The sequence below is a fragment of the Podarcis cretensis genome (assembly GCF_951804945.1).
Source record: "Podarcis cretensis genome assembly, chromosome: 15".
NCBI lineage: Eukaryota > Metazoa > Chordata > Lepidosauria > Squamata > Lacertidae > Podarcis > Podarcis cretensis.
In genome coordinates this window covers 13,262,788-13,276,891 of record NC_137185.1, presented here as the reverse complement: position 1 = coordinate 13,276,891, position 14,104 = coordinate 13,262,788, and the positions used below count along the sequence as shown (strand labels likewise).

At 44.7% G+C, this 14,104-nt stretch overlaps 1 protein-coding gene across 2 annotated transcripts in view; it reads left to right on the top strand.

Moving 5' to 3' along the window:
- Positions 1-2,674: 2,674 nt before the first annotated feature.
- The window catches only part of CAMKK1 (calcium/calmodulin dependent protein kinase kinase 1), a 95,513-nt gene continuing 84,083 nt past the window's right edge, over positions 2,675-14,104 (top strand). Inside the window, exon 1 of one of the 2 annotated variants that reach the window (XM_079955673.1) lies at positions 2,675-2,845. The gene's annotated coding sequence lies outside the window, so the exon portion shown is untranslated. Of the gene's footprint in view, positions 2,846-2,867; positions 2,889-14,104 lie in introns of those variants that run through there. The other variant, XM_079955674.1, reaches the window with a different exon arrangement.

The following is a 14,104-nucleotide window of genomic DNA, read 5'->3' as shown; positions in this document are numbered from 1 at the left end:
TCCAAGAGCCCATATAGAGTCCATAGATAGGTTCCCTATTGGTAGGAGAAGATAACAAAGGCCAACCAGAGAATATTGAGAAGCAAAGCAGCTAGTAAGCTGAATCTTTATTGATCTGTTGCAACAGGTTGCTCCACCCACACGCAGGAGAGGAGGAGGACCCACAAAAATGCTGTGCAAGGGTTTATAAAGACTTTTGAAATTCCCATCCTGTAGACCAAGACCACCCCCAGAAACATTATGCATGCATCACAGAAGGGGTGTAACCTAAGACCACCCCTCAGATACATCACAGAAAAGGTGGTCTTAAAACAGAACATTTGCATGTTGTTTTTCTCCTGTCGCAGTTTATCTCCTGTCTGGCAAGTTAATTGATTGGATTTCCTGGGGAGCCTGGCCATTCTTTTGTAGTGGTAAAATACTTATTTCCTGGGCCAGGTCACAGGCTCACACCCTATTCATATCTTAAATGTGCCCTTAAGACAGGATTTGTGAGGAAAGAGACAATGGGGAGACTTTTACAGTTTGACCTTGCAGAGAAAACATTTGGTCAGTTTAGGAATCAAAATGGTTCCAGGTTGGCCTTCCTGTGCTGATCCATGTATGTGCGGTTATGAACATTACCATATATCTAAGACCATAAATAAGACCATAAAATTCCTATCACAATACCACTTTGAACAGTCAAGGCTTCCCCCAAAGGATCCTGGGAGCTTGTTGAGGATGCCAAGAGTTGTTCAGAGACTCCAATTTCCTTCCCAGAGCTACAATTGTTAGAGCGGTTTAACAATCCAGCCCTCTTCACAGGGACCCGTCAGAGGGGAAGAGGGGGAAGTTTTATTTTGTTGTGGTTGCAAATTTATGTAGAAATGTGGAGAAAAGGTTGGAAAAATGAGAAATCGAAAGAGAAATCAAGGTTCTGTCTAACCTATCTCACAAGGTTATTGTGAGGATATACTGGAAAGGGTGTTGGGTGGAAGAAGTTTGCACCTTACATTGAGCTCTTTGGAGAAAAAGGTGCAATATAAATGGCAAATTTTTTTTACATATTTCTAACAGGCCTTTGGGAATGGAAGGTGGTTGTTTTTTTTTAAAAAAAGGAATATATTTGTTTTTTATATTGTTTAATTGTGCTTCGTTGTTTTAATTCTGTTATCAAGTTTAATTACTTTTAAGAGTTTATTGTTTATATGTTTTTAGCTTTTTGTATTTTATCTGTGCCGTCCAAGCTGCCTTGAATCCGTTTCGGCAAAAGGTGGGATATAAATAAATATAATAAATCATGGATACATTTCAGAGTTTTCCCTGAGCACTACACGTCTCATGAAGATATGCACAGCCAATTCCTGCAAATTCACTCCACAGGAGCAAATGCACAGCTTCCAAGCCCAGGCAGGCAACTGTCCCTTGGAAACTCAAGGATGGGGAAATGAGAAATGGAGAGAAAGTGGAATTGGCAGATTCTGACCTACTTCGCAGGGTTGTTGTGAGGGTATCCTAATGGAGGTGGGGAGAAGTTTGCACGCCGCCTTGAGCTCCTTGAAGGATAAGGCAGGATATAAAAGCAACAGAGAGAATCATGAAATTGTAGAGTTGGAAGGGACCCTGAGGGTCATCTTGTCCAACTCCCTGCAATGCACTAATCTCATCTAAAGCGTTCATGACAGATGTCCCTCCAACCATTTTGCTTAAAAACGAAATAAAAAAATTCCTTCCAGTAGCACCTTAAAGACCAACTAAGTTAGTTCTTGGTATGAGCTTTCGTGTGCATGCACACTTCTTCAGATACACAGTGTGCATGCACACGAAAGCTCATACCAAGAACTAACTTAGTTGGTCTTTAAGGTGCTACTGGAAGGAATTTTTTTATTTTGTTTTGACTATGGCAGACCAACACGGCTACCTATCTGTTGCTTAAAAACGAGCAGAATCAATAACGTGCATGCACTGCAGAATTGACCAGCGCACCACTGGGATGAAATGCACAGCCTTCATTGCACAGCAGCAAAACAAAAGCCAAATAATAATAATAATAATAAATATCCAAACCCAGATGATGGATTTTTTGGAGCTAGCCAACCTAACCGGAAGAGTCCGCAACCAGAAGGAGGAAGAATGGACTAAATTTAATGATTATTTAGTTAAATATGTCAAGTTAAATTAATTGGAAACAGCTTGCAGATAGTTAATCGGTTTAGGATTTTATATAAGTTAAGTGATGAATTAATATGTTAATTAAGGATGTTAATGTTCAAGTTAAACTTTATAAGAACCGTGATTTGGAAAACCGTTAAAAGGATATGCATTGAAATTCAACCAAGGGGAAGCGAGGAAGTCACGTAACAATGTTAATAAGTGTAATTTTTAATAAGGTTATGATTTATGTTTGTTTGTTTTATGTGTTTGTTTGTTTATAATTTTGTGAAAACCAATAAAAATTTTTTTTTTTTGGGGGGGGGAATCCAACCCCACTTAGCTTGCAATCCCGGGCAGGCAGCAGCAGCAACCTTCTCTCCTACAGAACGCCGGGCAGTCGATCGAGAATTAAGCTCGCTCCGTCGGCCAATGGCGAGGCGCGCCTCGGACCAGCCAATTATACGGGCCAATGAGGAGCCGAGGGGGCCGCCTGCCAATCGCGCCGCCTGTCACAAAGCCAACCCGCGAGCAGGCGGAGGAGGAAGAAGCAGCGTCCGCGCAGCGCGGCGCCGGGCTTGCTACGGGGCTGCGGATTGGAGGCTGGCCGGATTACTTTGTTTCGGGGCTCCGCGCTGGAATTGCGAGCGAGCAGAAGCCGGAGGGGAATCGGCTGGAAGGGAGCCGCCTCCTTGGGAAGGAGCCTGAGCAGGTGAGCGGGTGCATCTCAAGGAGAGAGAGATCCAGCTGGAGAGGTTAGCGCCTTTGCATTTTCTGTTTCTCCAGATCCGTGCAACAGCTGGAGGGGGTTTGATATCGGTGGGGGAAATGATGAATTGGCACCTCTCTGGGAGCCCGTGGCTTTGGGCGGTGCAAAGGGTCCTTTTCCTCCGCACACCCCCCCCCCTTTCCAAAAGGGCCATTGTGTCTCGTCTGTGGGTCGCGTCACGTCTGTGGGGCGGTGAGGGGTGACAGCTGGTTGACACCCCCGAACCAGATGGGTTTGGCAGCGCAGGGCTTCGAGCGGAGGAAGGGTGCCTCTGAACATGTGCGGAGGGCCGCCCCCAACCTCCCTCATCAGCAAGCAGAATGCGAGTTTTGACCAGACAAGATGAGGAGACGGGCGGAGGGGTGCGTGTTTCCCAAGCAAAAGGGGAAGATGAATGGGGGTCTTCTCTCTCTCGACCTCTTTGCGGGTCCTACTGCGGACCGACGGATTTTGAGTGTGCTCTTCAACCTTTTGAAAGGTCCATTGTGTGTAACGTGTGGCTTATGTCTTTGGAAGTGAGGAGATGCAACCCCCCCCCCCCCAAAAAAAACACAAAAACAAAAAAATGAGGTTTTGCGCACAGGGCTTTGGAAGTATGAAAGAAGAGCATAGTGCCTTCTGAGCATGTGTGGAGTGTCGCCACCAACTGAAGTGGTGCTTTCGGCCACACACAAGGCTAAGATTGGGAGATGGAGCAAAATAATTCACCTGGACAGTTCTCCTAGGTAGGCTTGAACCCCCAGCGTTTGGGGGTCGGAGGAGGAGGAGAAAACGTGTCACTACTGAATGAATTTCCTAACGTGAGAGATTCAAGGGCATCGCTCAAGTCTTTGCTCCGGAATCGCGTCTCTCTCTAAGCCAGGGATGGAAACCTGTGGCCCTCCAGATCACTGCAGCTCCATCAGGCCGGGCTAGCATGACCAATGGTTAGAGATGGCACTAGGATCTAGGGGACACCCTGTGGGCTTCCCTTGGCCTACTCTGACTGGCAGCATCCCTGTAGGGTTTCAGGCAGGGGGTGTTCTCAGCCTGTTCTGGAGGTGCCATTGGGGATTTCTGCATGCAGAGCATGCCCCTGAGGTACAGCTCTTCCCTTAAAAACAGAGCGAGGTTCCGGTCCTCATGATTCTAAGCACAGGGCAGCTTTAAATAATAACATAGCAAGCTGCCTTATCCTGAGCCCACAGGGGCCCATCTGGCTCAGTACTGTCTACACATTTATCAGCTGCTTTCTGGGGTTTCAGGCAGGGGACGTTCCCATCCCCACTAGGAGATGGCAGGGATTAAACCTGGGAACTTTTGCATGCATGGCAGGTGTACTGAGCTGTAGCCAGCATGGCAGGGGTTATGGGACTTAGCCTTGTAGTATCATAGAATTGTAGAGTTGGAAGGAACACCAGGGTCATCTAGTCCAAGGCAGGAATCCTTTTGCACCAAATGGGTTTCGAACCCACAACCCTGACATTATGAGTCTCATGCTCTGCTTACAGAGCTTTTGGGGGCCCCCAGCTTTCCCACATTCAGGTGTAGCAAGGGACAGAGAGAAAAGGACATGGCACATCTTTATTTTTTGGGAGGAGGGCAGTCTTAGAGTTCCTGTCTTCCAGCTCTGAAGATGGGAAAGGCTTTAGTTCCGTAGTAGAGCACCTGCCTTGCATGCAGAAGTTCCTGGGTTCAGTCCCCGGCAACTTCAGATAGGGCTGAGTATGTCCCTTGTCTGAAACCTTGCAGAGCTGTTTTTGGTCAGCGTTGACAGCGGTCAGCACAAGGCAGCTTCCTGTGCTACTCTTTAAATCAGCCCTTTTATTCAGAACAATGAGGACTAGGATCTTGCTTTGCTTTTAAGCGAAAGACCACAGCTCAGCTGCAGAACATCTGCTGTACACACAGAAGTTACCAGGTTCAATCCCTAGTGGCACCTCCTGAAAAACCCTGCAGAGCTGCTGCCAGGCCCTGTAGAATCATAGAACTGTACAGTTGGAAGGGGCCAGGTGGGTCATCTAGTACAGCCCCCTGCACTGCAGGAATCTTTTGCCCAATGTGGGATTCGAACCCAGGACACTGAGGTTAAGAGTCTCATGCTTTACCAACTGAGCTATCTCTAGGAATATTAGACAATCTTGAGCTGGGTGAATCAATGAACTGACTCTGCCTTGAGCAGCTTGCTGAGTTTTTATTTTCCAAAACTCCTCGTCAGATGCCACCCTCAGTTGTTAAAAGACGAGGTGGAGCTAGAGATGGGACTCCAGTAAAGAGTTTGGAAGGGAGAGTGTCCTTGGGGCACCTTAAGGGTCAGAGAAATGAATTGTGGCATAAGCGGTAGAGTCAGTTTCTGGAAAAGGAATTCTGTGGTCCATGCAATCTCACAATGCAATGGCACATTGCTGGACTGATTCCTGCATTGCAGGGGGCTGGATGCGATGACCCTCGGATCCCTTCCAACTCTGATTCCATGATCTTATAATAAGGCTGCCTTCCTATAGCCACTTATTTGGGAGTAAATCCAATTGAACTCGATGGGACATCCAAACAGGCAGGCTTAAGATTGTGTTGCTAAATCTCTCTTTAAGTCTTTGAAATCTTTGTTAGGGAACCTGTAGCCCTCCAAATGTTGCTGGACTTGCAATGTGGCCAAATAGGGATGGCGGAAGTCCCTCAAAAACCTGGAGCGCTCTAGTCTCCCCACCCGGGCCTCAAGGGGCCTCAAGACACATCTCTGTGTATTTGCTGTAATGAGCTAACATGGCTACCTTTATTTGGCCAGCCTGCTAACCTGGCCTACCTCACAGGGGTCTAGTGAGGCTCAATCTGTGACCCTTGGTGGATAGGTGACGGTAGTGATGATGACTTTTCATTTAAGTACCTCTCTCTTCATTAAAAAAATAATAATCACAGGGCAGTTTGCGGAACGGAACAGCCCAGAATGAGGTGGCGTGAGATAACGATTGCAATAAACAATAATTAAAGCCCTGGCACTAGTTAAGCCCTGCTGAGCTGTCAACTTGGTTAATTGTCAGTCTTGACTCTCCAGGTTTTCTATCAAGAGTGTCTCTCTCTTCTTCTTTTTTTAAAAAAGCTTGTTCTGTTTCCCCCTTTTTTGGAGACAGTGGAAAAATGTCACCTTAACAGTGTTTCCCAACCTTGTGCCTCCAGCTGTTTTTGAACTACAACTCCCATCATCCCTGACTAGCAAGACCAGTGGCAAGGGATGATGGGAATTGTAGTCCAAAAACAGCTGGAGGCACAAGGTTGGGAAACAGTGCCTTAGGATGAACCGCTAAATCTTTGCTGTCGCTATACAGGCACCCCCCCCCCCCGGTCTTTGGATCCATATTGATCAGCTAAGTAGGGGGGGGGTGTTATTGCAGTGATGGCTGGTAGGGCGAAAATCAGGGAGCCCTACAGTAGGGGGCGCCCAAGCCAACGATAGGCAAAGGTAGCTAACTCCAGTTTTACCCTCCTCCTTGCCCCTGCTGAGTTCTACAAGGGACAGTATTGGAGGTCTTTAAGCATAGGTTGGACGGACTGTCTGTCAGGGATTATTTAGCTGCTGTTTTCTGCATTGCAGGGGGTTGGACTGGATGGTCCAATAGCTCTGTTATTCAGTGATTCTAAGGAGGAGGAAGCTGACAGGCAGGGCGTCATCCGGGTTGGTTGTAGGCAAGAGTGAGGACTGGCTGGGGGCAGACAGGGATTATTCAGCAGTGGCCCATTAGCCGCAAAGGACCGTCCGCAACTGGGATATTGCTCCTTGAACAGGAGCCTCAGTTTGACGATGGGGGAGAAAGAGCAACTTGCATTCCCATTTGCCTGCTACAGTGCTGGGCCTGCTTCAATTTCTATCTTTCTTCCTTGCTGCCAATCCAAAATTGGTGGATTCATCTTGGGTGGGGGCAGAGAGAATGGCAGAAAAACCAGGGTTTGGCCGTCCTCGCACTAAGGTTTCACAAGCCCCCTAACCTGCTCCTCTGGTTTCTGGAAGTTAAAAAGGTGCCTTACTGAGACCACCACACTTTGGGGGTCCTTTGGTCTGCAAACCTGGGTGGGCAGCCATGTGTCGGAGAGACCTTTTTGCTCAGTCTCCTCCTTCACGCATCTCCTCCAGCTTGCAGATGGTTTTGTTTTGGGTGGTTTTTGGGTTGGGGAAATCTTCTCTGTCTTCATTCTCCCCTCCTCCCCATTCCTCCTTCTCTAGACAGCACCTTCTGGAGATGATCCCAAGGTCTCCTTTAGATGTACCAAAGAGGTAATGATAACTCCTAGCTGCCTCGAGTCTTGCATTTGTGTGTGAAACTTCAAAGAAGGCCTTCTATTTTTTATGCTTCCCCTGTATTCCAGAATGGATTGGGGGCTTGTCCTTCATTATTTTTATTTTTTTAACTGCTGTAACTTTTCAGCTCTCCTGAGATGGTATGTGCTTTTGTTTTTGAATGCTGAATTGGCAAGGCTCCTGAGTTTTCCACCTGCTCCCAGTTTCCTCCATAAACTGGTTTATCCAGGTTAGCAGAACAAAAAACAGGAGTGTGGGGCTTGATGGCAAGTCGCAAATAAATACCTCCTTCCCCATCCCCGTTTCATATACAGTGGTACCTCAGGTTAAGTACTTAATTCGTTCTGGAAGTCTGTTCTTAACCTGAAACGGTTCTTTTTTTTATCATCATTCTTTTTATTAATTGATTCCATAAAAGAAAATAAAAACTAACACATGTATAAAAAAGTCAGAATACAGAAAATAGAGCAAAAGAAGTGTTACAGAAAAAAGGTAAATAAAAAATACACAAACTTATAATTTTCCCATTGACATTATTACATAGCCATCCCTTTCAAGACTTCCTTCAGCTTGTCCATAAATCATTCGAAGCAATAATCAGAGTCACGCGTTTCTCTGCTTATATTGTCATTGTGCCTATCTCTGTCTCCTATTTGCTTTAAACAATAACTCATAGTCTTTCACAGTGCGTCTCTGAGTCCCTTTAGCGTTGTTTGTCCCTCACTAATACATTCCAGATAATCCACGTACTTTCCCCAATCCTTGATGAACACTTGGTCTCTTACATACCTAATTTTTCCTGTTAATTTATCCAGCTCTGCATAGTCCAACAGCTTAGATCTCCACTCCTCCACCGTTGGTATTTCCTGCTGTTTCCACTTTTGGGCTAATACTACCCTTGCTGCTGCCACTGCATAATATACTATTCTACGGTCTTCTTTTTTTATCTCTTGCCCTAATATCCCTAGCAGGAAAATTTCTGATTTCTTTCTGAACGTATATTTTAAAATCTTCTTTAATTCAATGTATATTTTCTCCCAGAACTGTTTCACTCTTCCACACTCCCACCACATGTGGTAGAAGGAGCCCTCCTCATCTTTACATTTCCAACACCTTTTATCCATCTTGTACATTTTTGATAATTTCATCGGTGTTAAATACCACCTATAAAACATCTTCATGACATTTTCCTTTATCGTTATACACGCTGTAAAGTTTAGCCCCTCCTTCCAAAGCTCTTCCCAGTCTTCAAATTGTATGCTATGACCTACATCCCTTGCCCAGCGGATCATCACTGATTTGACTTCAATCGCCTAAGTTCCAGTCTAGCAGCATCCTATACATCTTAGATATAATTTTCACTTCATTATTTATTATCTCCGTTTGGAATTTGGAATCTTTTTCTGCATAGCCTCTTTCTTTAATATCTTTACTATACATCTGATTTACCTGTATATGGTGTAGCCAGTCATAGACATACTCCTTTACTTGTTCATACAGTTTTAGCTTCCATTTCCCATCAACCTTGGTTAGCAACTGGCTATATGTTGCCCAGTTGCTTCTCATATTAATAGCCTTTATGCTCATTACTTCAAGAGGTGATAGCCAATGTGGTGTTTTCGGCTCTAACAGATTTTTGTATTTTTCCCATATTTCAATTAACGGGCCTCTAAAAATATGATTTTCAAATCCCTTATGTACTTTCCTTTTGTTCTTCCATAAATAGGCATGCCAGCCGAATCTATTGTCGAAGCCCTCTAAATCGAGTAGCTCCGTGTTCACCAACTTTACCCAATCCTTTATCCAGCAAAGGCATGAAGCCTCGTAGTACAGCTTTAAATCTGGCAGGGCAAAGCCCCCCCTTTCCTTTATATCTGTCAATAATTTGAACTGAATTCTAGGTTTTTTGCCCTGCCATATGTATCTTGAGAGTATTCTTTGCCAGTCTTTAAAGATTCGGCTCCCCTTAATTATAGGGATGGTTTGGAATAGGAACATAAGTCTTGATAAGACATTCATCTTGATTGTATTAATCCTTCCCCAGAATGACAGTTTCAGCCCTCCCCATTTTTCCAGATCTTTCCTTATGTCCTTCCACATCGGCTCGTAGTTGTTTTTGAATAAGTCTATATTTTTAGATGTTAACCAAATACCAAGGTATTTGACTTTTTTGACTATCTCTATCTGTGAATGCTGTTGGATGATTTCTATTGTTTTTGGGTCCACATTTTTACCTATCATTTTCGTTTTTGTCTTGTTTAATTTAAAGCCTGCTATTTCTCCAAATTCTTCTATTTCCTTTAATATTTCTTCTATTGCAGTTGTTGGTTCTTCTGTCATTATTACTACATCGTCAGCAAAAGCTTTAGTCTTGTACACGTTCTGTCCTAGTGATACTCCATTTATTTTTCCATTTTGTCTTATTGAATTCAAGAGTACTTCTAAAACTATTATAAATAGTAGCGGGGAGAGTGGGCAGCCCTGTCTTGTACCCTTCTGTATCTTTATCTCTTCTGTCACCATGCTATTTATAATCAGTTTGGCCTTCTGTTCTGTATATATTGCTTTTACCCCATTAAAGAAATCTTTGCCCACATCCATATGTTCTAAATTTTTCAACATAAAGTCCCATATCACATTATCGAATGCCTTCTCGGCATCCACGAACATCATAATAACTTGTTTGTCAGTCCTAACAGATAAATATTCTAACATATTAATTATGCTTCTTGTGTTGTCTCTCATCTGCCGCCCTGGCAGGAATCCCGCCTGATCCTTATGAATAATTTCTGATAACAACCTTTTCAACCTTCTTGCTAGGATTCCTGCAAATATTTTATAGTCTGTATTTAGCAATGAAATTGGTCTATAATTTTTGACTTGAGTTGGATCTGCATCTTGTTTAGGGATAAACGTAATATATGCTTCTTTCCATGTCCCAGGGATTTCTCCTTTCTTTAAGATGTTATTCATAGTCTCCTTCAGTGGTTCCACTAAGATAGATTTCATCTCTTTATAATAACCAGCAGTAAATCCGTCAGGACCTGGTGCTTTGCCCCTCTTTAAATCTTTGATTGTTTCTTCTATCTCCTCATTTCCAATTGGTATATTCAATCTTTGCTTATCCTCTGTTGAGATTTCCTGCACCTTTTTATCCTTCAGAAATCTTTCTATTCTCCTTAGGCCAACTCTCTCTTTATCCATATACAGACTTCTATAATAGTTGACACTCCTAATTTCTTTGGGATCTGTTCTTTCTCCCCCCCCCCCTATTATTTTGTTTATTGTACCTTGTTCCTTCCTTTTTTTGATTTGCCAGGCAAGCCATTTACCTGGTTTGTTTGAAAATTCAAAATTTTTTTGTCTCAGTTTTTTGATGTTCCACTCCACCTCTCTGTTTATTATAGTAGCAAACTGAGTTTGTAGCATTTTTATTCTTTCTTTTGCCTTTTGGCAGTTAGGTTTTTGAGATAGTTTTTGTTCGTTTACCATTATCTGTTTTAGAATTTCCTCTTTATTTTTCTCTCTATTCCTGTTTTTAACCTGAAACGGTTCTTAACCTGAAGCACCACTTTAGCTAATGGGGCCTCCTGCTGCTGCTGCCGCGCCGCCGGAGCACGATTTCTGTTCTTATCCTGAAGCAAAGTTCTTAACCTGAAGCACTATTTCTGGGTTAGCAGAGTCTGTAACCTGAATGTAACCTGAAGCGTATGTAACCCGAGGTACCACTGTATTATTATTGTTTTAATTGTTCAGTGCTTAAGAACCAGGAAAGGCCTCATGATATTCCCCACTGTCTTCTGTGGGGTTTAACACTACTTATTTCATTGTGGTTTCTGCCATCTGGTGCAAGAGTTTGTGGCTTTCCTAACACCCGGCTTACCCAAACTTGTGGTGGCCACAAAAATGCTTCTGTTTAACCCTGCAGAAAGGGAAAGCACTTTCCCTTAAGAAGATAAGAAAGGCCTGGTGGATCAGGCCAGTGGCCCACCTTGTCCAGCATCCTCATTGGCCAACCAGATGCCCTGTGAGAAACCTGAAAGCAGGACTCGAACACAGAACTCCTGTGGTTCCAATCAACGGGTATTCAGAAGCATTGCTGCCTGCCATGTAGCCATCAATAATAGCCTTCCCCTCCATGAATTTGTCCAGTCCTCTTTTAAAAACCATCAGGGTTTGAAGCTGCCACTGCCTCCTGTGGCAGGGAGTTCCATAGTTTAACTCTGTGCTATGTGAAGAAGTCCTTTTTTTTTTTTTATCTAACCTGTCCTGAATCTTCTATCATTGAAATGTCCACAAGTTCTGGTGTTATAAGAGAAGGGAGAAAAACTTTTCTCTATCCACTTTATCCATGCTGCACATGATTTTATAAACTTCTATCATGTCACCTTTGAAATCCCAAACACTGCCACCTTTCCTTGTAGGAGAGTCGATCTTCTATCTACCCCATTGAACATTTGGGTCGCCCTTTCCCTCTTCGGACAGCCCTGTTTTCCCAATTTTTAAAGAAGTGTTGTTTGCCTCTGGTGCATGGATGAACTGGCTGAGAAGCTCACCCTGGTGCTCTTGAATGAGTCACTGTTCTGGGTGTGCCTCTGGGTTTGGAAACAGGCAAGCTCAGACCAGTGACTCATCTAGCAGGCAGCCTCACTGGCGATTCTCTCTCTAGACCTCTCATTCTAAAACTTCTTTTTCTGTTGCTGGGGATCTTTGAGAAACACTTAGTGGACTTTTTCATTTTCCTTGTGCCTTTATCACTGACATCTCCCTCAAAGCAGCACTGAATTATGAAATCACAGGCCCTAGACCAGGCTGCAGAAAACAACATTTTTAACAGATACATTTTAAAGGGGGAAATGGCCCCCGTTCTGTGTTTCTGAAAACCGTAGGCACTGGGCCAGAACCTTGCTAGTCTGTTCGGTAATCCAGCTCTGGTCAAAATGACCTCTGTCTCCACTGGCAAAAAAATAAAATAGAAAGAGAAGATCAAATTAAGATATCCTTGATTTCTCTGCAAACTTTTTACAGGCTGACTGAAACGAGGGTGCAAACCACCGGTTGGCCACAGACCACACAGTATGGAAAACCTCTGTTTCTTATATATTTATATCCAGCCTCAAGGTAGCATGGTTCTGTTCTTCCCGTTTTTTAATCGCAACAGCCCTGTGAGGTAGGTTCAGCTGAGAAAGAGAGAGCTGTTGGTCCAAAGTCGTGAGCTTCATTTTGTAATAAAACACTTTGCACTGTGTGGATAAAGTAGAGAGAGTTTTTCTCCCACTGTTGTAATGCTAGAACTGAGAAGCTGGATGCCCAAAGGTTCATTTCTGGCTGTGAGTGACCGGTGAGAGTTGGAATCCAGCAACACCCGGCGGGTGCCTGATTTGTGAAGACTGCGGACCACGCCGATTCTCTGATTCGGGAGTAGCCAAGATGGTGTCTTTGTGATGCTGTTGGATGACAGTCCCCATGACGCCTGAGAGAACTCTCCACTTTGCTGGGAGTCCCTTCTGTGACTGGGGTAAAAGCTGCAAAGCTCTTGGCCTTGTAAAGTCTGGAGAGGTGACTGGGCTCCTTGCGATGTCTCCATTGTCTCAGGGACAAAGGTATTAGCCCTCTCTCCTGTAGCCTTCCTGGTGCAGAAGGCCTGTGTGCAGGATGAATTCTACAGTGGGTTTTCACATGCTGAGGAGGTGTCAGGGAGCTTTGGCGGTTTTCCAGCTGCATCTCCCAGTTTTTTGGGTGGGTGTGTGTGTGTGTGTGTGTATGGGGAATGGGGAATTGGCATTAAAAACAACAACAACAGGCTTTCTGGCTGGGGCGTGAAAGTGGGAAATGGTATAATATCTCTCGCTCATTCAGAACATGAAGTAAATTGTCTCTGTGTTCCGATGAGTCGTTCTGGAACATCAAAAGAAGCAGCCATCAGATGAAGCTGAAATTGGAAGAAATAAATCCTGCACACGGCATGTGTTAGATTTAAGGATGGGCAAATCTCTCTCCGTTTTGGTTTCTCTCATTTATTTGTTATTTTTTATTTCTCCTCTATCCCTAATTGGATTTCTCTACCTGTTTGCTTGGGATTTTGCAGGGACAGACTTCGGCCACATCTGCACGCCGTGCATTTAAAGCACGATGATATCACTCTAAACCAGGGCTAGTCAACCTTTTTTTACCTACCGCCCACTAATGCATCTTTCTTGATGGTAAAATTTCCTTACCGCCCACCAGTGCTTGATGGAAGGGGAATTCAGCTTGCGCCGTAGAACCCCCCTACCGCCCACCAAGAATCCTGACACACCCACTAGTGGGCGGTAGGGACCAGGTTGACAACCCCTGCTCTAAACTGTCATGGCTTCCCTCAAAGAATCTTGGAGCTGTTGTTTCTTAAGGGTGCTGAAAGTTGTGGGGAGACCTGTACAGTCATACCTCGGGTTACAGACACTTAAGGTTGCTTTTTTTGGGTTAGGTAAAGGTAAGGGGACCCCTGACCGTTAGGTCCAGTTGTGGCTGACTCTGGGGTTGCGGTGCTCATCTTGCTTTATTGGCTGAGGGAGCCGGTCGGTACAGCTTCCAGGTCTTGTGGCCAGCATGACTAAGCCGCTTCTGGTGAACCAGAGCAGCGCACGGAAACGCCGTTTACCTTCCTGCCGGAGCGGTACCTATTTATCTCCTTGCACTTTGGCATGCTTTCGAACTGCTAGGTTGGCAGGAGCTGGGACTGAGCAACGGGAGCACACCCCGTCACGGGGATTCGAACCACCGACCTTCTGATCGGCAAGTCCTAGGCTCTGTGGTTTAACCCACAGCTCCACCCACGTCCCATTTTTTGGGTTACAAACTGCCAAAACCTGGAAGTATCGGAATGGGTTACTTCCGGGTTTCGGCGGTCACGCATGCGCAGAAGTGCTAAATTGCGTCTTGCGCATGCGCAG